Source organism: Amblyomma mixtum, chromosome 7, assembly GCF_055824585.1.
Source record: "Amblyomma mixtum isolate Tamu chromosome 7, ASM5582458v1, whole genome shotgun sequence".
In the NCBI taxonomy this organism is placed as follows: domain Eukaryota; kingdom Metazoa; phylum Arthropoda; class Arachnida; order Ixodida; family Ixodidae; genus Amblyomma; species Amblyomma mixtum.
The window spans coordinates 27,864,544-27,887,974 of NC_143018.1; the positions used below are offsets into that span (position 1 = coordinate 27,864,544).

General features: G+C 54.2%; 1 pseudogene; it reads left to right on the plus strand.

Annotated features, from left to right (window-relative positions):
• Positions 1 to 23,431, plus strand: part of LOC149335435 (uncharacterized) — a 43,963-nt pseudogene that overhangs the window by 11,163 nt on the left and 9,369 nt on the right.

Below are 23,431 nucleotides of genomic sequence, written 5' to 3' on the forward strand. Positions count from 1 at the left end.
TTATTATTAGTTAACTAACCTATTACTTAGCCAATCTTAGCTGTATTCCTTATGCGTTACACCGCTGCTGGCAACGCTATGCCGAAAAAAGCGCTGTTTTGACTGAAAAAGCCTGTTTTTAAAAATTGCAGAACACCTTAGGTGAACCGTTCGGTATTTTGATGTTGGTCATGATTTGATTCCATTGGCTGAAGGGCTGCTTGGCCAGAGACCATCACTGTTATCGTGCTCAAGGTAGGCATGAAGTGGAATCAGCGACCAATGCACGCAAGCATTTCAGACCATGGGAGTCGAGCACGAACGCAGAGCTATTAAAGCTAGCACACGGTCATTGGGAAATAGTTGCTGGCGTTGGGGTTTGAACCCCATACCTCCCGCGTACACGGCGGATGCTAAAACCATCAGGCGACCACTGTGATGCGTCGATGGTTCTCTTCATACCTTAACCTTAAGCAGGATATCCCAACTCGCCATTTTAGAGCGATAGCGCTTCTAGATGCTAAAGTTGATCTCCGAGTCGGTGCCATCCTTGACCTTACTGACCTTGAAGCCAGCATAGCAACAGAATCATTTTATATTTTATGTCTAACTATGCATAACAGCGGGGGGGGGGGGGGGGGGGGGGGGTATACCATGGCCACCATGAGTCACAATAGGGGCATTACCTTTGACCTTTGACCCTTGTGCTTTGACCACGAACTTTGACCTTTGACGTTGATTGTGTGCGTGCAGTCGGTGACAACATCGTCTGTAATATTGTGCAATGAAGAGTTTCACAGCTATCGCTCGACCTTTGGATGTAACCGTGTTTAAACCGATGCTACTTTGAATTATTTTACTAAAGCTATGCACAGAACATGATTATAGCTCATTGTGGCCATGCATTCTCTTGTTTATTTTTTTAAAGTTGCCTCTTGACACACAAATCGCCGGGTGTATAGAGGCAAACTCAAGCTTTTTGTTTTTTGTTTTGTTTTGGCGACTTATGCTCGAGCTAATGACAGCTGTGACTGCGAAGGTGCTTTTGTTCATCCAAAAAGGCTTCCAATAAATTCAGAGATACAAGTAGCGCTCTCTCAATTCAGTCTTCTTGTCTTTTGCCAGGCTTTCAACTTACTGGTCGAGTTTAGTACAATTTGATAAGTCATGAAATTTCCCGCGTCAAACTTACAGCTCTCTATTCGCCTTCCGCTTCAAATTTAGATAAGACGAGTAAGAGACCGCAACCACCAGCCGGCCACGTTGGAGCACAGTGCAGCGACTCCTCTGACTGCAAGGGTGAGGGAAATTGCGTGGGAGGCAAGTGTCAGTGCGACATGCCTGGCACACGCGTTAAGGCCGGCGTCTGTGTGTCGGCATCTACAACGACCACTGAACTCCCGACCACCGAGGCCCCGGAGACGACGTTCAGTGACACCCCCGTTCCGGAGACAACGACCTCCGAGCTCCCGACCACCAAACCCCCGGAGACGGAGTCCAGCGGCAACCCCGTTACAGAGGCAACGATCTCCAAGCGCCCTACCACCAAGCCCTCCGAGACCGAGGCGCCACACTCCGAGACAGTGACGACCCTTGATGCGAGGTACGAGCTCTTCATTCTATTTTTCATGCTCGTTTTGCACAAAGCTTAACATTTTCACAGCCGAGAAAAACAAAAAAATCGGCGGTTCTCTTATTGCGTTAGCATTTGAACAGCGATGTGAACGAAATACCAGCGGCGGCCTTCTGTCGGTGACCAGCCTCCGAGGACACAGAAAAAAAAAGAGACCGCCCTTATGTCCTGCACTGGAATTCAAGCCCGTAAGGGCCGAACAAATCAATTTTGTTAGCCACTGCTTTAGACCACTCGGCCAATGGAGCAGCCTTCCGCCCCGTCTGTTATGCTACCAGCCTATCGCGCTGCTTCCGGTATCGTTGTCTTCGACTTTCATTTCCGCTTCTCGCGCTGCGCTTCGGCAGTCGTCGTACTCATCAACAGTCATCTACTTCCAAACTGAACAGCACGCGGGCACTTGGACCTAAACACTAAGGGGCAAGAAAGTGCCATCTCACAGGCATCGATCAAGCCGGATAAAACGTGGAGGAAAAAAAGACTAGGGGGGAGCATGACGTCAGAATCTTGAAGCCTAGTCATAAAAACTGCAATGGCAAGCGTCATGGGAAATAGGCCCTCACGTGACAAGGCAGCGGTAGCTCTTAGCCGAATTTCGGTTTCGCTCTCTCGCTGTGTTGCCAGACGACCAACACAGCTGCGCTCGAAATTTGAGAAGCGCACACAGGCCATGGGCCTGGAGATTTTGCCGAGAGGCCAATGCCTCAGGGCGCCCGTATGTTTCGCGAAGTGCGGCTGGGCCGTCTGAGCTGCGCAATGAAATGCTGCGTGCCGGGATGCAGGATCCGTACGGAAGAACGCCGTCCTGGGGTCTCATCACAATCACAAACAGAAAACTCTTGCTACTGTCACTAATGGCAGCGCCTCTCAGTTCGCAGTAACGAAAGCTAAATTATTCTGTAGGACGGTATCTGCCGTCGTCTTCCGACAAGGGCAGCCAGTTCTCGAGAAACGGCGTGAGCCCACAGCACCGCGTAACACGCGCTTGTCGCTAGCGGAGTCGGGTCGCCGCCTTCTTGCTCGACTCCATATCCAACACACCCCTCCAATGGAAGACAGGTTTCACATCCCAGAACTGTGGAGACGTGCCCTCCACGTGCGGCCTCTTCCATCCAACATGTCACACGAAGACCATAATGGTCGGCGCCTGGCACGAGCGGAAGCGCTAACCCGGCATTATGGCAACAAAACAGGTGTGTACTACGTGGACGCCTCCGGCCCTCACCGCGGGGGATGGTACACGGCCGCGGTAGTTCACAACAGCAACACAGTTAACGGCCTCACCTTCAGAGCCCGCAGTGCAACACAAGCAGAAGAGGTCGCGATTGCTCTCGCGGCCTCACATTCCAATTCAAAATACATCATCACCGACTCGCGAGGGGCCTGTCGGAACGTCGAACAAGGCTGCACTCCCTTCCTAGCCTATCGAATATACCAAAATTGCATACGGGATACGGACCCCGCACAACGTTACCTTATATGGGCCCCTGCTCATCAGGGGTTGGCAGGAAACGAGGCAGCAGACGCAGCCGCCCGCGTGCTCTCTCACCGGGCTGTTTTCTCCTCCCCACCTGATCAGGAACCCGATTTTAATCTGGTCTATACGTTCAAAGATATCACAACCTACTATCAAGATAGCCATCGCCTTTACCCTAGCCCATGTAAAGGCCTCAAGAAGGCGGATGAGCGGCTCCTTCTCCGCCTCTTCACCAATACATTGTTGTGCCCGGCAGCCCTAAAACATTTCGACCCCTCCTTTAGCGGCAACTGCCCGCACTGTAGTGCGGTGTCTGCGGACACCTATCACATGGTGTGGGCCTGCCCCTCCAACCCGGCCATTCCCCCCATCCCCAACCCAACCCGGAAGTACTGGGAGGCGACCCTGCTCGGCTGCCACGACCAACAGGCCCAACCAGCCTTAGTCGGGCGCGCCCGGGCGGCGGCTACCGCCACTGGGGTCCCAAACTAGGGATCTCCACCTGGTGTTCGTAAGGATCGGTCCCTTACGGGCTGATCCAAACACCTCCTGTCCCTTCTGAATAAGTGTTTTCACCACCACCACCACCCACGCGTAAACTCCGAGCGTCGGCTCCGAACCCGACAAACAAGCTAACGCCAAGGGCCGGGAGACCCCGCGCAGGGGCAGACGTAAAGCCGCCGGCACTCTCTCGACGGCGAGAGAGAGAAATTCCCTGTTGCTGCATTTCACGTCGGAACCGCGTATGTGCGCGAGCGTATTCGGCGCGACTTGTGCCTTGTGAACAGCGGAGAACGGCGGGAATGGGCGGGCCAAAGTCCGCCTGCCCGAGAAATAGAATCTTGTACAGCGCGCCGGTGCGCTCGTTAAACACGTCCGCCGTGAGCGCTCTGGAAGCCACTGCGCCCTTTTTTAGAGGCTGTTCGCCTATTCTCGAGTTCTCCGCTTATAGCATGCACTGAAATAAACGCTCCGTATGTGTGTATAACGACGAAAGGAATTCCTTTCCATTCTCTTTATGAACCACACTTGAACAGTGACGAGATTTTCCCAGCCGCACGCCGCTGGGAAAAATTCTGAATTCTTGCTACATTCAAAGCGGGCATGAGCAATTTGGACTTCTAGCAAGACCATGAAAACGCCTCTTCACGTCGATACTGGAGTACCGTAAACGTATAGCGTACAGCGACGTTAGTTCAAATGCGCAGTGCCCACCACGAACCCTTTGATGAAAAGTTTACCTGCAGTTTTCTAAAGTGCATCCAAAAACTCCCGAGTGTAATCAACAGAAGTGTTGAGACGCGGAGCCTTCAGACAACCTCGAGCTCGGTACGCATTCCGCCAAAGCTGCAACACAGGCGCTGCGCTTTGCGCTACATCGGAGCACGGACGTTCACTAAAAAGCACCGCTGGTTGGCAGTCTGGTAACTTTGGAGGGCCTATTTCCCAAGAGTCAGTGCGCAAAAGGGCCCTCGTCCGCGGCGTCAGAGGAGGATGGCTTGCAGAGGCTCAGCGCGTGACGTCGTGTTTTTTTTTTCCTCCATGGATAAAGTTAAGATAAAGTCACACGCCAGCGCCGTCTGACGAGCGTGGAGCGAGTCACACGGGACGGCGGGAGATTTGAACCATTGCAGTATAGGACAAGAAATAACTTAAATTCCATTTGCATGAATAGAGTCAGTCCGGCAACACTGAGCGACCACGAAATCTGAGCCCACACGCTAACGCGTTCCCAACGCATCAATCTCATTAATCGCTTGTGAACTTTAGCTGATTTTGTTATCATATTAAAAATTATGTTCCATTTACCGTGACTTGCAGCACACAAAAAGTTCTAAAAATGAATGTAGTATTTGACAGAATAAACTTCAAAGTGCCACATATTAAGCGCGAATAAGAATCATCTGTGAAAGCGAGCAACGGCAGCCCGGTGTGACTAAATGGTCAATGCGAAGCGGTCGGGACATACAAAATACATCCTACGTCAGTCACCTTCAGTGCACATGCTACTCTTTGCAGCTGTATAGTGGAACATTCATATAGCATGGTGGGGAAAAACCTCGTCCACTTTTCAGTACCGTTTGGTCTTCAGAGGTGCCTTAGTGCTGCACTATACTGCTCAGCATCAGGCCTTGCCGAGGACGCATGTCTAGCCATCGCATTCGCCATCGCACACATCTGTTGATTACACTCAGCATACCATATATATGCAGACTCTCAAACAGCATACCGACATTTCCTCCAAGGGTCCCTCCCACACTCTGCTCGATTACTACTGCACTACCCTACCTTCCGAATTTCTTTGGAGGAGAAATTCTAGAGGCCCGTGTACTGTGCGATGTCAGTGCACGCTAAAGAACCCCAGGTGGTCGAAATTTCCGGAGCCCTCCACTACGGCGTCTCTTATAGCCTTAGTCGCTTTGGGACTTTAAACCCCATAACCCAAACCAAACCAAACCAAACCCTAGCTTCCTCAATCCATCACCATCACATGGGAACCTGTGCACGAGGGCATCCCTGGAAATGAGGGCACTAATGCGTTTGCCCGAGAACTGAGCTTCCGGACCCCGGTGGATGCTCCCCCCCCCCCCCCCCCCCCGCCGTTCCCACGCCATATTCCCGAAACCATATAATACCCTCAATCACACCCAAAACACGTACTGGCGACAAATCCTGACACCCTCCTTACCGTCCCCTCACTTCGGCCATATCTTTCGCCCCACCCTCTTTCCGCCCCACCGCGTCACTTGCAACGCCACCCCACTCTCTCTACCATTACCTTCGGGAATCTCTCCGTGCTCCTACCATCAACACTGCCTCCCCCTCCTCCTTGGAGGCCACTCTTCCAGCCACACAGCCCGACGGCCAGCTACGACTGATCGAGCGCGCCATGCTGGAGGGAGCAGCCAGAGGGTTCCTCGACTAAGGGGCCCATCCAGAAGACTTTGACTATTAAACAATGTTTGCTCCTCTCGCGCAAAATGTCACCACACTAAAATTCAGCACAGTGAAGGCATCCTGCGCTATTCCATTGACTACATCGAAACACCCCTCGAGTTAGGGCTGAGCAGTTAAACGCCACAGCTACTAAGCCACAGCGGCGAGCGATTGTGTGTTAGCAAAGCGCCGTTGAGCCTCACAAACAAGCTAGTCCATTGACTAAGCAGTTAAGAGCAGGCCGCAGCACACTCAGGTAAAAAGGGTTACCTTCGGATGCAGGAACTGCTGGTTCTCAATTAATTCGGCTGATTGAGCGTCCATATTGAGAAAAGAGTAGCTCTAGCTGTAATCCGTGCCACGCCTAGACTACCTCAGTGCAGGAATGCATGCGTGCTGACCCGGTTTCGTTGCCATGAAGAAAAAATTCCCGGCTATTGCGTTACTTCTAATGCAAAATTTGAGCGTAGCTCATCAGCTGTATAGCTTTTCGATAGATTGAGGCACAGAATACGAGCAAGACATGCATGTAAAATTACAGGAAACCTGTTATTTTTCACACATATTCCTTCTTCAAGACACACTCCATTAACAGTTCTTGATTGTCATAAAGTAAGCTTTGTGGTCAGAGAAATAGATGAATATATTACAGATGGATATATTATGCTCGCTCGCGCCCCGCCGCGGTGGCTCAGTGGTTACGGCGCTCGGCTGCTCGCCCGAAAGACGCGGGTTCGATCCCGGCCGCGGCGGCTGAATTTCGATGTAGGCGAAATTCTAGAGGCCCGTGTACTGTGCGCGGTCAGTGCACGTTAAACAACCCCAGGTGGTCGAAATTTCCGGAGCCCTTCACTACGGCCTCCCTCATAGCCTGAGTTGCATCGTTGTTGTTGCGACTGAGAGAAGGATGAAAAGGATATTGCAAGGGCCTGCCAACTGGCTCAAGCCGAGCCATCACCGCTGCCACGTGCAGATAGAGGAGAATTAAAAGAGGAAAGAGTGAAAGAAAAGAAAAGACGCGCGTCGCAGCAACCGCGTCCGCCGAAGCGGACGCTGGCTGAGAAAAACGGATAAGCCTAGCCTGAATTGCTTTGGGACGTTAAACCCCAATAAACCCAAACGTTAAGAGATCGGAAGAGGGCGGAGTGGGTGAGGGAACAAACGCGGGTTAATGACATCTTAGTTGAAATCAAGAGGAAGAAATGGGCTTGGGCAGGGCATGTAATGCGAAGGCAAGATAACCGCTGCTCCTTAAGAGTAACGGAGTGGATTCCAAGAGAAAGCAAACGTAGCAGGGGACGGCAGAAAGTTAGGTGGGCGGATGAGATTAAGAAGTTTGCGGGGATACAGTGGCGGCAACTGACAAAGGACAAGGTTAATTGGAGAGACATGGGAGAGGCCTTTGCCCTGCAGTGGGTGTAGTCAGGCTGATGATGATGATGATGATGATGATGATGATGATTATGAAACCTAAACCAATATTATGCTCGGCTTGCTGCACCAGTGCCTGGTTCTCAAAGACGAGGTCTATGCAAGTATTTCGCGAGGTTGTCACAGACGTGGGAGGCGTTACGAGCGAGAGGAACGGGATGTTCTCCCGCATAAGTGATAAGAAATTCCTATTTGTCTTTATATCTACATTAAAGTCCCCAACCACCCTGCCACCCTGGCAGGTGGCAGTTATTAGCGCTGACAACGGTGAGCGAACTCTCGCGATCAACCATTAACTGCCACCTGCCAGGGTGGCAGGTGGCAGTTAATGGTTGATCGCGAGAGTTCGCTCACCGTTGTCAGCGCTAACGCATGCAGCCCACATGTCTCTCTCATCACCCCACATACCTATAAACGCGATTCGGGCGTCCATTGACCCAGGGAGCCAGTTACACGACTTCCTTTCCTTAAAATGATCAGAGTGTAAAACGTTGTCGACGCCAACGAACACAATGAACGCCGAAGGCCTATGGCTTCAGCGCCACGTTTCCGCCACAACGTTGTCAATGCCAACGCATGCAGCGCACATTTGTCACTACCGCCAGAGAGAGAGAGAGAGATAGAGAAACAACTTTATTGCCATAGATTGGCGGGATTTACGGCAGGTGGGCTTGGTGTGGCCCCCAGGTGGGGGCGACTTCCTGGGCCCACGAAATGAGTGCCAGTTGGATGCTCTTGTCTGGCCTTCTGAGGAGTTGGTTCCATCCGTCTTCGGAGGGAGCTGGCAGTAAGGTTCGAGGGGGCGGATTTCCCGCGCAACCCCAGAGGATGTGAGCCTGGGTGGCGATTTCTCCCTGGTAACAATTTTGGCAGACGGGGTGGTATTCCCCGTCTGTGATGAGTGAAAGTCTAGAATGGCTAAGGATAGAGTGTGTCTGCAACCTGCGGAGCAAGGTGGCTTGCGCTCGATTCAAGTCGGGGTGTGGAGGCGGGAACTGGCGTCTCATCTCTCTGTAGAGGTTGGTAATTTCGGCAAAGGTCTGGGGAGCCTCGGCAAGAGCGTCTGGGTCCGTGGGGCCGGCCGCCCGGTTGGTTAGTCCTCGGGCTAGTCGGTCGACCCCTTCGTTTCCAGAGTTTCCCGCGTGGGCGGGTACCCAGACCAGATTGATCTTATGGTCGGGAGTGCAGCCGCGAAGGATGCGTGCAGCGGGGTGGCAGATAAAACCTGCCGAGTAATTTTGTATCGCTCTTTTGGAGTCGCTGAGGACTGTGCGCGTACTTGGGTCAGCGATGGCCAGCGCGATGGCGGTTTCTTCTGCCGCTGTCGGAGAGTGACGCCACATAGCTTTAAAGCACGATTGAGGAGTCCACTGTTCCAAGAGGCCAGTTATGCGCTTCCCTCTGCTTTCCAAGCGCTCCATTGGTTTCGCGGAGGCCTACACATGCAGGGCTCTAGGGGATCTTGGGGTATCTCTTGTTTCAGCTAGCGTCTTTGCTTCGGCGGACGCGGTTGTTGCGACGCGCGTCTCTTCTTTCACTCTTTCCTCTCATCTTTTAACTCTCCTGTGTCTGCGCTGTGTTTGCTGGTCGACTAAGAGAAGATGAAAAGAAAATTGCCCGCAGATAGAGGAGAGTTCAAAGATCAGAGGAAAGAGAAAACGGAAAGAAAAGACGCGCGTTGCAGCAACAACCGCGTCCGCCGAAGCGGACGCTGGCTGAAAAAAACGGATAAGCCTCTATTCTGATTCCGTGGCACGCGTTGGGGCTGCGGCCACTCGTCAGATAGATGACAGGTCGCAAACACAAGGAAAATCGAACATTTATCCAGGCATTTACAACTTGTAAAAACGCGGTGCTGCCGCAGTCGTGCAGCGCGGTAGAAGGAAGGAAAGAGTCACGAGTTACGTAACATGACACCTCCGGAGGGAGGTGTAAAGAGGGAGAAAGCACGCGGGCGAGAGGGAAGGCGCGCGGGGAGAAGGAAGAGAAAGAGCGGGGAGGAGAGAAGTCCAGTGTTCGCAGATGAAGTTGGCGCCCGGGCGGGAAATTCAAACTGGACTCGGGACAGCACACTCCCCGTCTGGTTATACATATAACCACTATGTGATGTGTTCAGTCCTCACACGGAATAAGCAGGACTGTCTCAGTCACAGGACGGAGAAACGTCTTAAGCACTCCCCGTGTCGCCGTCTTGATCTCGACCTTTCGCACCCTGCCGTCCGCGCTCGCGATGGCGTTCACAATGAGTCCCATGGGCCACTCGTTGCGATGAATCTGGCTGTCTCTCAGGAGCACGAGGTCACCTGCCTTGAGATTCCGAGTTGTCCCCTGCCACTTCCGACGACTCTGCAGGGTGGTAAGGAACTCGCGTCGCCAACGGCACCAAAAGGTGTCGGCCAGCCACTGAACCTGCCGCCACTGTCGCCGATACACATTCTTTTCACCGAAGGCTGGTGGCACTGTGTTGCCGCCGACTTTCTGGGTCAGGAGTGTTGAAGGAGTCAGCACTTCCCAGCACTCGGGGTCCGTTGAGACAGGAACGAGGGGTCGGGAATTTATGATCCCCGAGACTTCCGCCAAGAAGGTTACCAATACTTCGTGAGTAAGGCGACGAGAGGTACTCTCAAGAAGCATGGAGTCCAAAATTCGCCGTGTGACTCCTATCATTCTTTCCCACACTCCTCCCATGTGAGAAGCATGAGGGGGGTTGAATACCCAAGTGCATCCTTGGTCTGACAGGAATGTTCCTAGCTTCTCGTGGTCTGGGCCACTGGTGTCCAGTTTTAGTTCTGAGCACGCTCCAACAAAGTTCGTACCACAATCGGACCTCAGCTGCTTTGCCGGGCCCCTTATGGCGAAGAATCTCCGGAGAGCATTAATAAAACTTGAGGTGTCCATGCTCTCGATCACTTCGATGTGAACAGCGCGGATACTCATGCAAGTGAAGAGCACGGCCCACCTTTTGCTGTTGGCCTCACCGCCTCTGGTCTGACGAGAAGCGACTTGCCACGGGCCAAATACATCTAATCCGACATAAGTGAAAGGCGGCTTGGTGCTTAGCCTTTCTGCAGGCAGGTCTGCCATCTTCTGCTGCAGCTGCCTTCCTCTGAGCTTGCAACACGTAACACAACTGTGTATGTATGAGGCGATGCTACGCTTAGCTCCGACGATCCAGAACCCAGCTGCCCTGACTGCTCCCTCAGTGAAATGGCGGCCTTGATGTTTTACCAGTTCGTGGTAATGCCGCACAATCAGTGTGGTGACGTGATGTCGTCCTGGCAAGATGATGGGCTTCCGCTCTAGCTGGTCGAAATGGTTTGCTCTGTCTAGTCGGCCACCAATTCTCAAAAGACCGTCGGAATCAACCCATGAGTCCAGTCTCCACAGAGGGCTTGACTTCGGAAGTCGCTTTCCTCGTTGCAAGCTTTTCAACTCTTCTGAAAAGGCTTCTTTCTGGACAGACAGAATAATGACTGCCTTCGCTCGGGCTAGGTGTTCTGTAGAAGGTCCTAGTTGTCGAGATGAGCTGTTATGCGGGCAGTCTGACACGTTGTGAGAGGTGCCCCGAAATTTGCTCACCAGCCGCACGAGCATTGCAACTGCGCGAGTCAGCTTAATCCAACTCGAGAAGCGCTCGAACCGCCTGCTGCCGAGTTCTTGCACGTCTACACTGGTTGCGAGAACGTTTGCCTGGGGCCGCACCTCCGTGTCAGAATCAGCATCGACCAAGTCGAACTTGCCCTTCAATACCCGCGAGCAGTGTTCTTGATGATACAAAAACTCCGGGCCTGTCAGCCAGGCCGATCCTGCCATTTGGGCTGCTGGCACAGACCTTGTTCCGAGGTCCGCAGGGTTCACGTCTGAAGGAACGTAGTGCCATTGCTCTGGCCGTGTAGAGCTCCTGATGCGTTCGACCCTGTTACTGACATACACATAAAACCTCCGAGTCTCATTATGTATGTAACCTAGGACCACCTTGCTGTCAGTGTAGAAATTTACAGCATCAAGCTCCATATCTATTTCACGACTGACGAGCTCTGCTAGCTCCACTGCCAACACCGCGCCGCACAGTTCAAGCCTTGGGATGGTGTGTTCCGGATGTGGTGCTAGCTTAGCCTTTCCTATGACGAACCCGACATGGCACGCACCATCTGGATATGTCACTCTGAGGTAAGCCACTGCAGCCACAGCCTTGGTTGATGCGTCGGAGAATATGTGCAGTTCCTTGCGCTGTGCGGTAGTGAGTGAGGCATGGGAATAGGTGCGAGGTATGTCCAGCTGCTCGAGCAATTGCAAGGAGTCTTTCCACGTCTCCCACGCGGCCCTCTTGTCTTCAGGAAGTGGACAGTCCCAGTCGCATGTCCCAACGACCAGCTCTCGGAGGAGGGACTTCCCTTGAACGATGACTGGAGCAACAAACCCAAGTGGGTCGTACAGGCTATTCACCACTGACAAGACACCGCGTCGAGTGAATGGCTTCTCTTCGATTGGAGTCGTAAATGTGAAGACATCCTTCTTCAGGTTCCAAGAAACTCCCAGACTGCGTTGGATTGGCGGCGTGCCATTGCACAAGTCAAGATCCTTCAAATCCTTGGCACGGTCTTTTTCTGGAAATGCTTCCAACACTGTAGGGCAGTTAGAGGCTATTTTGTGGAGCTTGAGGTTTGACGCGGCCAACATCTGCTGTGTGCGGCGTATCAGGCTGATGGCTTCCTTGTCTGTAGAAAGAGACTTCAACCCATCGTCCACATAGAAATCCCTCTCGATGAACTGCCTGACGTCGCTGCCAAATTCTTCCTCTCCTTCTCGTGCTGTTCTCCGCAGCCCATAGGTTGCAACTGCTGGTGAAGGACTATTTCCAAACACATGAACCTTCATTCGATACTCCACCACGTCACTGTAGATGTTGTTGTTGCGGAACCACAGAAATCTCAGATAATTTCGGTGGTCGTCTCGTACCAGGAAGCAGTAGAACATGTGCTTTATGTCCACAGTTATGGCCACGGGTTCCTTCCGGAATCGGATGAGCACTCCGAGCAGGCTGTTGATCAAGTCTGGACCGGTAAGCAGCACACTGTTTAAAGACACGCCTTTGAACTGTGCACTGGAGTCGAATACAACTCGTGTTTCGCCGGGTTTTCGTGGGTGGCAAACACCAAGGATGGGGAGGTACCAACACTCTTCTCCTTCTCGAACTGGTGGAGCTTCCTCGGCATGGCCGTTTTTGAACATCTTGTCCATGAAGGCCGTGAACTGTTCCATCAGTTCTGGTTTTCTCTTCAAGGTCCGTTGGACAGCAGTGAGGCGTGACTCGGCCAAGCACTTGTTATTCGGAAGCCATGGCCTTGGAGAACGAAAGGGGAGAGGCGCTATCCAACTGTTGGATTCGTCCTTTGAGAACTCGTCGTCCATCAGCTTCAAGAACTTCCTGTCCTCGACAGAAAGGGAAGGTCTGTTGTCATCCTCCGTTGTCTGGAACAGCGTTTCAGCGATCTCATCGTCATAGCTGTGTTTCCTAGCAGCGTGCTGAGCTGGTTGGAAGCATTGTGTCGACCGCTGCATGGCAGTGAGCTTCTCCTTGACCAAGAAATGGTTCTCACATGGCTCGAAAAGGGAGGGACGTCCATTTTCGAGGACGTTTGTTTTGAGGTTGCTGACACAGTCCGGTGTGCGACTTCGACTTATGCAGACATTTCCTACGATGACCCATCCCAAATCCAGTTTCTGAGCAAATGGCGCATCAGCCGGTCCGTTGCGCTGTTGTCGAACCTTGTGTATTCTGAGGATGTCTCTCCCGAGGAGAAGTAGAATCTTGGCCTCAGGGTCCAAACAAGGAATGAATTTAGCAACAGCTCTGAGATGAGGGTGATGCAGTGCCACTTCCGGTGTTGGGATCTCGGTCCTGTTGTTAGGCATTTCGTTGCATTCGATAAGCGTTGGCAACGGAAGCTTCACGGAGCCATGTATGTCTTCTATGAGAAAGCCAGACGCTCTTCTTCCTATTGCCTCCTTAGTTCCAGCACATGTCTTTAGTGTGTAGGGGGAACTGTGACCATTGAGTCCGAAAATGTCGAAGAACTCTGTTCTTGCAAGGGACCTGTTACTCTGGTCGTCTAAGATGGCATACATTTTTGCAGTCTTGTGAGGCTGAGTCGGATGACTGACTTTCACCAAGCAGATCTTAGAGCAGGATTTGACACCGTTGCTTTGACCGCAGACCTCTGTGCACTTGGATGACACCTGAAGTGCAAAATCCTTGTCTAGAATTGCATCTTCAGCATCGTTCTGAGCTACAGGAGGCCTGTGGCTGGCATTTCCAGCATGAAGCGCCGTGGCATGCCGATCGCTACCACAATCGTCACATTTGAGAACTGTTTTGCAGTCTTTTGCAAAGTGGTCTGTCGAAGCGCAGCACCTGTAGCATATCCCAAACTTTTTCAGCAAACCTTTTCGTTCATCCAGCGGCTTTTCCCTGAATGCGCGACACTTCCGGAGGGGGTGAGGCTTCCTGTGCAGAGGACAATACTTGGCTGCATCATGCCACTTTAATGCGTTTGAGGGCGGATGGTCAGTGCTTGCTTCCACGTCCGTCATTTGCGCTGAGATGGGTGCTCTTCTCGGGCTTCCATCCGATGCCCATCTGTCTGCTCTCGTGAGCCTTGAAGGGGTGCTGCTTGCGGAGCTGAGTTTGAAGCTAGGATCGTTTCTCGTTTTCGCTTGGTCCCTGATAAAGCTGGCAAAGAACGAGAAAGGGGGAAAGGCGACCTGATGATTCTGTTTGTACTTGGAGCCTTTCGCGATCCACATGTCTTGCAAGCGCTGGGGCAGCTTTTCTACAATGGGGTTTACCCCTCTTGCGGTGTCGAGATAGGAGAGCCCAGTCAGGTGAGGGTCACATTTTGCTGCCTCAACTTCAAGAAGGAGGTCTCCCAGCTCTCTCAATTTCTGGGTGTCTTTGTCGGTCAGTCTGGGGAAGTTCGAAATTCTTCGAAAGATGGCCTCTTCTATAATTTCTGGGCGACCATAGCATTCCTCAAGTCTTTCCCAAACTACCTTTAACCCGGCCTCTGGGCTGTCGACGTGCACGGAACGCAGCCTCTTCGCGTAGGTTGACGATTCGGTCCCAAGCCATTTCACGAGAAGGTCAAGTTCCTCGCTTGCCGTGACTTCGAGAGTCCGAGTCATTCCCTTGAACGTAGATTTCCACGACCGGTAGTTTTCAGGGAAGTCGTCGAACTTCGTAAGCGAGGTACTCACAAGGTCGCGCCGAATCAGATACTTTGCCATGGCGGTCAGTTCAGGGGCGTTAGCTTCATCTCCCGGATGACGAGCAATGTTCTGCGTGATGCCTTGGCTGCGAGCGCTTGGTGTGCATGGAGCGTGGTCTTCAGGTGCTTCATTGGCGTTCTGACAGACGTAATGCTCCCCGCCGTCATGCTGCTGCGATTGCTGGCGCGAACCGATGCGCACGTGAGCCTGGTCAAGCACGTAGTCAAAGGTACGTTGAGCGCGGTCTTCGGATGCCTCGGAGACAGTCCGACAGATGTGATGCTCCCCGCCGTGCTGATCTACGGCAGCCTCCAGGACGTCCGCTTGCGCTTCCGCGGCGGCCGCTTCTCTTTCCAACTGCATGACTTGTAACTCTGTGTCCAGCTCGGCTTTCTTGCGTTCGATTGCCGCAGCCGCACTTTTCTCTTCTTCTACCAATCTGGCCTTTTCCAGTTTCACCGCGGCTTCTTTCCTCTTGAGAGAAGCCTGTACTCGCGCCGCGGCGGCCTCCGCGCTTGCTCTGGCGGCCAGCATGCTTGGCGTTGTCGAGACGGCCGAACGCTCCGAACGAGCTGAGCGCGACGAATGCCGTGACTGCACATAGCTTGCCGTGTTCTCAGAGCATGCAAAATGAGATTGGTCCGGACTCACTTGAGCAGCGGGCGACTTGCGGTCTTGTGACGTCATGTCGTCCGTGGCTGCGATGCGAAAACGGAACTTCTGAAGAGCGGAGCCAGCCAGCGGAGCCTAGGTGCTTTCGAAGATTGCGCAACACACCGACTCGACGTTCAACGCGTTTTTACTATTCTGATTCCGTGGCACGCGTTGGGGCTGCGGCCACTCGTCAGATAGATGACAGGTCGCAAACACAAGGAAAATCGAACATTTATCCAGGCATTTACAACTTGTAAAAACGCGGTGCTGCCGCAGTCGTGCAGCGCGGTAGAAGGAAGGAAAGAGTCACGAGTTACGTAACATGACACCTCCGGAGGGAGGTGTAAAGAGGGAGAAAGCACGCAGGCGAGAGGGAAGGCGCGCGGGGAGAAGGAAGAGAAAGAGCGGGGAGGAGAGAAGTCCAGTGTTCGCAGATGAAGTTGGCGCCCGGGCGGGAAATTCAAACTGGACTCGGGACAGCACAGCCTCTCTGCGCGTGGCAGCGGTGGTGGCTCGGCTCGAGCCAGTCGGCAGGCCCGTGCACTTTTCTTTTCATCTTTCTCTCAGTCGCAACAACAACAACAACATTGGTTCCGCAGCTTAAAGGGCGACTAAGATGTCCACTGCTCGAGGACGGACAACCGCGTGCTGCGCTCTAAAAAATGGTTTCTGAGAAGACGTACTTTTATTGATGCATGTAGTTTGTGCTGTCGCCCAGAACGCCAAGTAAAAGCCTGTCATAGGTGCTGTACGACACGCAATTCATGCTGGTTTTCCCTTGTGAAAGATCTCGTCTGGCACTTCATTATGCGATCGTGATGTCGGTCGCCTTCCATGGTTAAAGATATAGTCAGCCGCTTCAAGAGGCGATCGCGTTCTCGACAATCGGCAGCGGCACTTCATGAAGGTTCCGCCGATATCGACGCCATTATGTAAGGTCACAGCAGCGCCCTATCAAATGTTCAGAGGTGATACGAAAGGGTCGCTCCATTTTGGAGTGTCACAGGGCAGTGACTTTTCGCGCCGCCAGTGTGCACGCGCCAATTGGTCTGTCAGGCACCTGGCGCCATCTGGCGCACTCACGGCGATACTTGTGTGCACGCCCATGGCCGTCTCGATCACGCGCGCGCGACGGGGCTTCGCGCTCGATCCAGGTGGCCGTGGCACGCCCGCGTGCCGCGCGCCGCCAGTGCACTCGCGCCGGGTATCCTTCGTTTTGCCGCTGCACAGTTTTACAACAATCTCTTTTGAGATGTCGTAGCTAAACAGTTTTTTATTGTTGGTCATAAATTAAAAACCTGCGTTATGAGCCCGCTCAATTCGAAGATATCGTGAACTACCTCTTTCGAGAAACCGTAAACAAGAATTTTTAACCTTCTTCAATCAGCACCTCGTACACTTATGCAGGTCGTAAAAGAGGGCTTTGGGTGGACAGTCTGAACGTGTTGACATTTGGGAGCAGTAAGGGCAGAGGATAATAGTGGTTTTATAGGTGCTCTAAGACCTGCGCAGACCTGCAGTGTGCCCGGACTAATGCGTGACTTGTTCACATTCACCTCGAGAACGGAAATTTCGGGTTGTTTCGTCTCCCGCGATCAGGCTAAAGCCTTCGATCGGGTCGAGCACCGATACCTTTTTGGCGTTATCGGGGCTTTCGGCTATCCGCCGGAGTTCGTGGAGCGGCTGTACTCCGATCTTACAGCTCGCTTGCTCTTCAAAGGGGCGTTGACCGCACGTTTCGGGATAGAGCGCGGTATTCGCCAGGGTTGACCCCCGCCCAGCCAAGTGGAGCTGATATGGGTGCCTGCGCACTCCGGGAATCCCGGAAACGAGGCCGCCAACCTGGCCTCGGATCGGGGATTCACGAAGGAGCGCATGCACTCATTCAGCGAGCTGACGCAGGCCTACAGAGCCTCACGCCAGCTCTACCCCCCGCCCCACCCCTCCCTTGATAACAAGCACGCAACACTCTGGCGCAGACTACAGACAAACACTCTCCCCTCACCCCTTACCCTAACCCACTATCATCCCTGCTTCCCCACTCCTGCTTGCGCCCTGTGCCCAGAACCCTTCGCTTCTTCCCTCCACATCTTTTCCCTCTGTCCGGCGGACCCTCACCCGCGGGACCTAGAGAACCTCAAGACCTGGGAGGACTGGGAGACCCTGATGCGCTCGGAGGACCCAGCCGTGCAGACCACCGCCACCGGCCGGGCTGCCAGTGTTATGGACCTCAGGAACATAAACCCTTGAGTGCAGTGGGGTAGTGCGGGGACCCTGGGGCGTGCCTCGAATTCCTGTTGAAATAAAGTTTTTCTCTCTCTCTCTCTGCCCTGTCACCTATGTTCTTCGCATTATGCTTAGATCCGCTCTTGCGTCGCGTAGCAGTCTCCGTCGATTCGCGGTTTCCCTTTGCCTGGCCAGGGCCAGGTGAAGGTGTCAGCGTGCGCTGACGACGCGTCCCTGTTTCTGCGGGACGAGGACAGCTTCGTAGCGTTTGTGCGGCTTTTTTCCGGTTACAGCGAGCTTTCCGGCGCCCTACTCAACAGGGGCAAGAGCAAGGCTCTGCGTTTCGGGGCCTTCGCGTCGGACCTGCTGGGCGAGGTGGAGTGGGTCCTGGCTTGAAAGGTGCTAGGAGTCCTATTCCTCTCATCGGCGGAGGTAGCCCGCGTCTCGTGGACCGAGTTGAGAGCGACCGCTGAGCGACGCTTGGCAGAAGCAGCGCGTTTCTGCCTGTCGCTGTCGGAGCGCGCGTTTATCATCAGGTCATCGGTGTGCTATTATACAGCTCGCGTCGCTTGTCCGCCGCGCACCTCTACGCGCCGCTTGGCCACTCTCTGTGGCAGTTTTTTCTGGGCGGGAAGAACGGAGACCGTCGCTCGCGCGCTCCTCCGTCTTCCCACGCGCATGGGCAGGTTCAGCCTGCCCAACCTGCGCATAATGTGCAGCGTGCTTGCTGTTCGAGGCGTCCGCGACCTGGTCAACGCCACCGACTACGCGGGGAGAGGGCCCCTCGCCTACCTTCTCGGGACTTCGCGGCACCTCTTTTTTTGGTGAACTCGTAGGTCCTTCAGCCGAACAGCAGCCGGGGTTCTTCCGGTATGTCTGTTGGACGGCCGAGTCTCTCACCGCCACCCTGCCCGAGGTCGATGTCTCTCAGACGCAGGCCTCCCGCGTTTGCGAGCTCCTTGCCATCTAGGAGGCTACACCTGAACAGCTAGAGCGGAACAGGCGGGTACGGTGACGAGGCTTGGCGTCGCACTCGATACCACCAGACGTCCGCGACTTCGGCTGGCTGCGAGGCTGGAGTGTCCTCCCAACGGGGGTCCGCATCGCCGCGTGGGGCATCGCTCATTATTCGCGGTGTCCCCAGTGCGGTGCGACCGAGACCCTCGAACACGCGCTTTTTGAGTGCGTCATAGCGCGCACTTTTTGGCGGCTGATGTCGCGCCTTTTTGGTTAGCCTCGAGAGAGAGAGAGAGAGAGAGAGAGAGAGAGACTCTTTAATGAAGAGTCTCGACTCGCGCCCCAGGCCGCGCGACGCATTTGTGCGGCTCTTGCTGTGCGTCGGGGCCCTTGTTTTGTGGCGCAAGAGAGGCGTCGCTTCCTTGCAGGGCCGGCCTCAACGCGCCATGTTCCCCATGCTGCAGAGGGTTCGGGCGCGCCTGTTTGAACAGGCGTGTTTAGATCGTGTGACCCTCCCAGAAGACGAGTTCCTGCGGCGGTGGAGCACCCGCTTCATCTCCGCCAGCGGGGGCCGCGTGGTGGTGGTGGTGAAAAACATTTATAATACAATAAATATTTACAGAGAGGTGATTGGGGTAGGCCCTATTGGCCCTTTCCCCTAACAATACTAGGTGGAGCCCCTATTCCGGGGCCCCATTGGCAAGCAACGCCGCCCGCGTCCGGTGAACCAAGGCCTTTTGGGTCTTTAGGTCCTGACAGCCGAGCAGGGCCGCCTCCCAGTCCTCTCTGGTGGGGTTGGGGTTGGGGGGGATAGATGGGTTTGACTGACACGCCCAAACCATGTGGAAGGTGTCAGCCACCTCCCCACAGAACTGGCACGCGCCATCAAAGGATGTATTGAAATGTTTAAGCACCGCCGGGCACAGTACAGTGTTAGTAAGAATTTTGATGAGGAGGCGCTCGTCAGCGCGATCCAGACCCTTACAAGGGGCCGGGTAGCGCCGGTGCTCCTCCTTGTAGTAATCGGTGATTTGTTTGAATGTAATGGCCAGATTGTCTGATTGGGAGTACCCTTCCAAGGACAGGGAGATAGCCCGGGGAGAGAGTGCGCGGGCGGCCTGATCGGCCTGTTCGTTTCCCTGGAGTCCCTGGTGACCGGGGGCCCAAATCAGGTTGCGTGGAGTTGGATCTTCAGATCGACAGCTATATTCCAGTATGCGCCAGGCAAGCGGGGGAGCCCAGCCCAACTCGTAGTTCCGACAGGCCCCTCGCGAGTCGGTGATGATGTGTTTCGACTTGGGAGTAGTGAGAGCAAGAGCAATGGCAATCTCCTCCGCGTGTGTTGCGCTGTAGGCTTTGAAAGTGAGCCCGTTGACTGTGTTTGTGTTGTGTACGACTGCGGCCGTGTACCCCACCCCGTGGTGTGGGCCGGCAACGTCCACGTAATACACATGTTGTTGGTTACCATAGTATCGCGCCAACGCTTCCGCGCGCGCCTGGCGACGACGGCTATGGTCTTCTCTGGACATGTTGCGGGGAAGGGGTCGGACCCGGAGGGCGCGTCTCCAGGGTGCTGGCACTCTCTCCCTTTCCTCAATATGGTAGTCATGTTTGATGTGTAGCCGGTCCAAGAGGCGGCGACCGGACGTGGTCTGTGCAAGACGCGTGCATTGGTTGACTAAGTGGGCCTCTCGAAGCTCCCGAAATGTGTTCACCACGCCCAAGGCCAGAAGTCGCTGGTTGGACGTGGTGACCGGGAGGTCGAGAGCCCGCTTGATGACTTTCCGGTGGATGACCTCCAGTTGGTCATCATCATGTTTGCGCAGGTGCAAGTAGGGGGTTGAGTAGAGGATTCTACTCGTTACGAAAGCATGGGCAAGCCGCAGTGCATCCTTGCTTCGTAATCCGCCCCGCTTGTTGGAGACCCGGCGGACCATGCGGCCCACCTGGTCTCCCACCGTGCGAAGTTTGGCTAGGGTGGTGTCGACTCTGCGTTGGTGGTGTATGAAGAGACCAAGGACGCGGACCTCCTTGGACTCCCGGATCGGTCCCGAGGGGAGACTGATGCAAAGCGGGGTTGTGTCCCGAGGGGAGGGACGTATGTGCACAAATTCTGATTTCGACGGGGCGCACTGGAGTCCGCAGTAGGCCGCGTAGTCGTCGACTAGGGTCGCCGCTGCTTGCAGGCAGGATTCCATGTGGCCCAGGTTACCTTGCGTGGCCCAGATTGTAATGTCATCCGCATAAAGAGCGTGATGTATCCCGGGCAAAGAGGACAATTTGGAGGGAAGATGAAGCATTGCCAAATTGAAGAGGAGGGGAGACAGGACCGCGCCTTGAGGTGTTCCCCTCGAGCCGATGGTGTATGGCCCGTGTTCCGCATCTTGTATGCGTATGTAGGCTTGACGGTCTGTAAGAAATTGTTTTATGTAGTTGAATGTTTTGTGGCCACAGTTGGTGTTACTGAGGTGGTCCAGGATTACTTCGTGTTTGACGTTGTCGAATGCGCCTTTAAGATCCAAGGCCAGGACCACCTTGTCGTTGTGGGGACATTCGACAGGATCTAAGATGTCGTGGTGAAGCTGCAGAAGTATATCCTGTGCAGACTTGTGAGGGCGAAAACCGAACATGGTGTCCGCGAAAGTGTGCTGTGTTTCTAGAAAATCGGAGAGTCTGTCGCGCACCATCGTCTCCATCAGCTTGCCGACACAAGACGTGAGGGAGATGGGGCGAAGGTTCTCCACATCAATAGGTTTGCCGGCTTTCGGAATAAAGGTCACGAGAGCCGATTTCCAATCGAGAGGGAGAGGAGTCTCTCCGTCCCAAATGCTATTGATGTATTTGAGGAGCGCGGCGTAGGCTGCGTCGGGAAGGTTGGCCAAGAGCTTGACCGTAACCTTGTCGCGCCCGGGTGCAGTGCCCCGCTTCATTTTGCTCAAGGCCGCCCGGAGGTCGTGGAGCTGGAACGGCTTGTCCAGCTCCGTGTTCTCTTCGCCTGCATACGAGTACTCCGCCTGCCGGGGGTCCTTAGTGGTGCACAGGTAGCGATCCCTGAGCGTGTGCGCTAGTTGTTTTGTCGTTCCTGTAAAGTTGTGCAAGGCCCTATGTAATTGGCGTTGGGTTTCCGTGCGTGTTTGTATTGGATCGATGAGAGCGCGGAACAGGCGCCACGTGTTGCGGCCAGACATCTGGCGAGCAGCCGCGTTGCACCGGTCCACCCAGTTAGTGTCGGCTAGCTGAGTAGCATATTCCGCTGCCTGTTGTGTGAGTTCCAGGATGCGGTTCTTTAGGCGTCTGTTATGTTTCTGTTTCTTCCATCGCTTCGTGAGGCTGCGACGGGCCTCCCAAAGGTGGAGAAGGTGGTTGTCCACGTCTGTTTGTGTTTCTGTAAGCTGTATCTGCTGTTCGTGTTGTGTAAGTGTAGAAGTGAGCGATCTGGACCAGGCGTCGTATCCCGACTGGAGGGGGTCTACAATAGGTAGAGAGGTGCGGAAAGTCGTCCAGTCAGGGATACGAGCTTGTTTTAGTGGGCGTTTCAGGGGACGCATGTAAATGGTTGTGTTGATTATACAGTGATCACTACCTAGAGTGTCCTCTGTATTCAGCCAGTCGGCATGTCGTATGTTGCGTGTAAATGTGAGGTCCGGGCAAGTATCTCGTTGAATGGAATTGCCGACACGTGTTGGGTTGGCGGGGTCAGTGTGCAGGGTGAGTCCAAGTGTGGAAAGAAGTTCCGCAAGCTTCCTCCCACGCCTGTCCTCCCGGGGGTATCCCCATAGCCTGCTCGGGGCGTTGAAATCGCCGACGATTAGGAGGGGATCCCTACCCGCCACCTGCATAGCTTGAGTGAAAATTTCATTGAACGTGACGTTGTTAAGTTTCGGTGGGCAGTAAATATTTAGAATGTGTACAGGTGGGTCAGACCGCTTTAGGGGCAGCACTGAAACCATCGTGTATGGGAAAGACGGTGTTGTGGGAAGTGTGACCTCCTGCGCAGTGTATCGCTTGTGAACAAGTATACATGTCTGCGGGTTGTGTTGAAATGTAGTGTAGTTTGTTAGTTTGGCACCGGCGCCGGGTTCCTGAAGGGCAACCACGGCGACGAGGAACTCAAAGGTCTCAAGATAGAGGCGGAGATGAGTCCGCTTCTTGTGGTCCTTGAGACCTCGGCAGTTCCACTGCGTTAGTGTAAGCGGCTGAGTTGTTCTTGCTCGCGACTTAGGGTTGGGGGCCATGGTCGGAGGCGGAGGGTGGGGTCACGTTGTTAAGACTCCCCAGTCCGCTAGTGCCCGGCGCAGACGTGCAGGAGTCTTCCGAAAAGTCAAACTCATCGGGAATAGCTCTATTGAATTTTGAGGGGCGGTTAGCGTCCCTGATGGGTCCTACGCGTTTAAGGACGCGCGGATTATCTTTTATCCATTTTTGGATAATGTGCGTTACGGCTTGTGTCACCTGTGCGATGACACTCTCCACCTGACGCGCGATGGTGTCATGGATAATTTTGGGGAGGTCAGCCAATTGTGTTTCAATTGCGGTCACCCGGGTCTCCAGGGCCGCTGCGCGACTCTCCACAGGAGGAGGGATCTCCCTGTCTGTTATGTTTTCTGCCTCGTCGCTCGACGCGGGCGGAGTATGGAATTGGGATTTGAGCGAGTTAAGCTCGCTGGCTAGTTTTTCGTTTTGAGCTCGCAAGAGGGCGAGCTCGCGCTTGAGTTCCTGTGTCTCGGCGGTGCTGGTGGGGGAGGAGGGAGGAGGGGAAGGAGAGGAGGTGACCCTCGCCCAGCTGCCTACCTTGGGTTGGTTGCAGGCGGCGCCGCCAGATGAAGCGCTGAGAGCTGGGAACTCCGCTGCTCCGGGTGGTGGCGTTA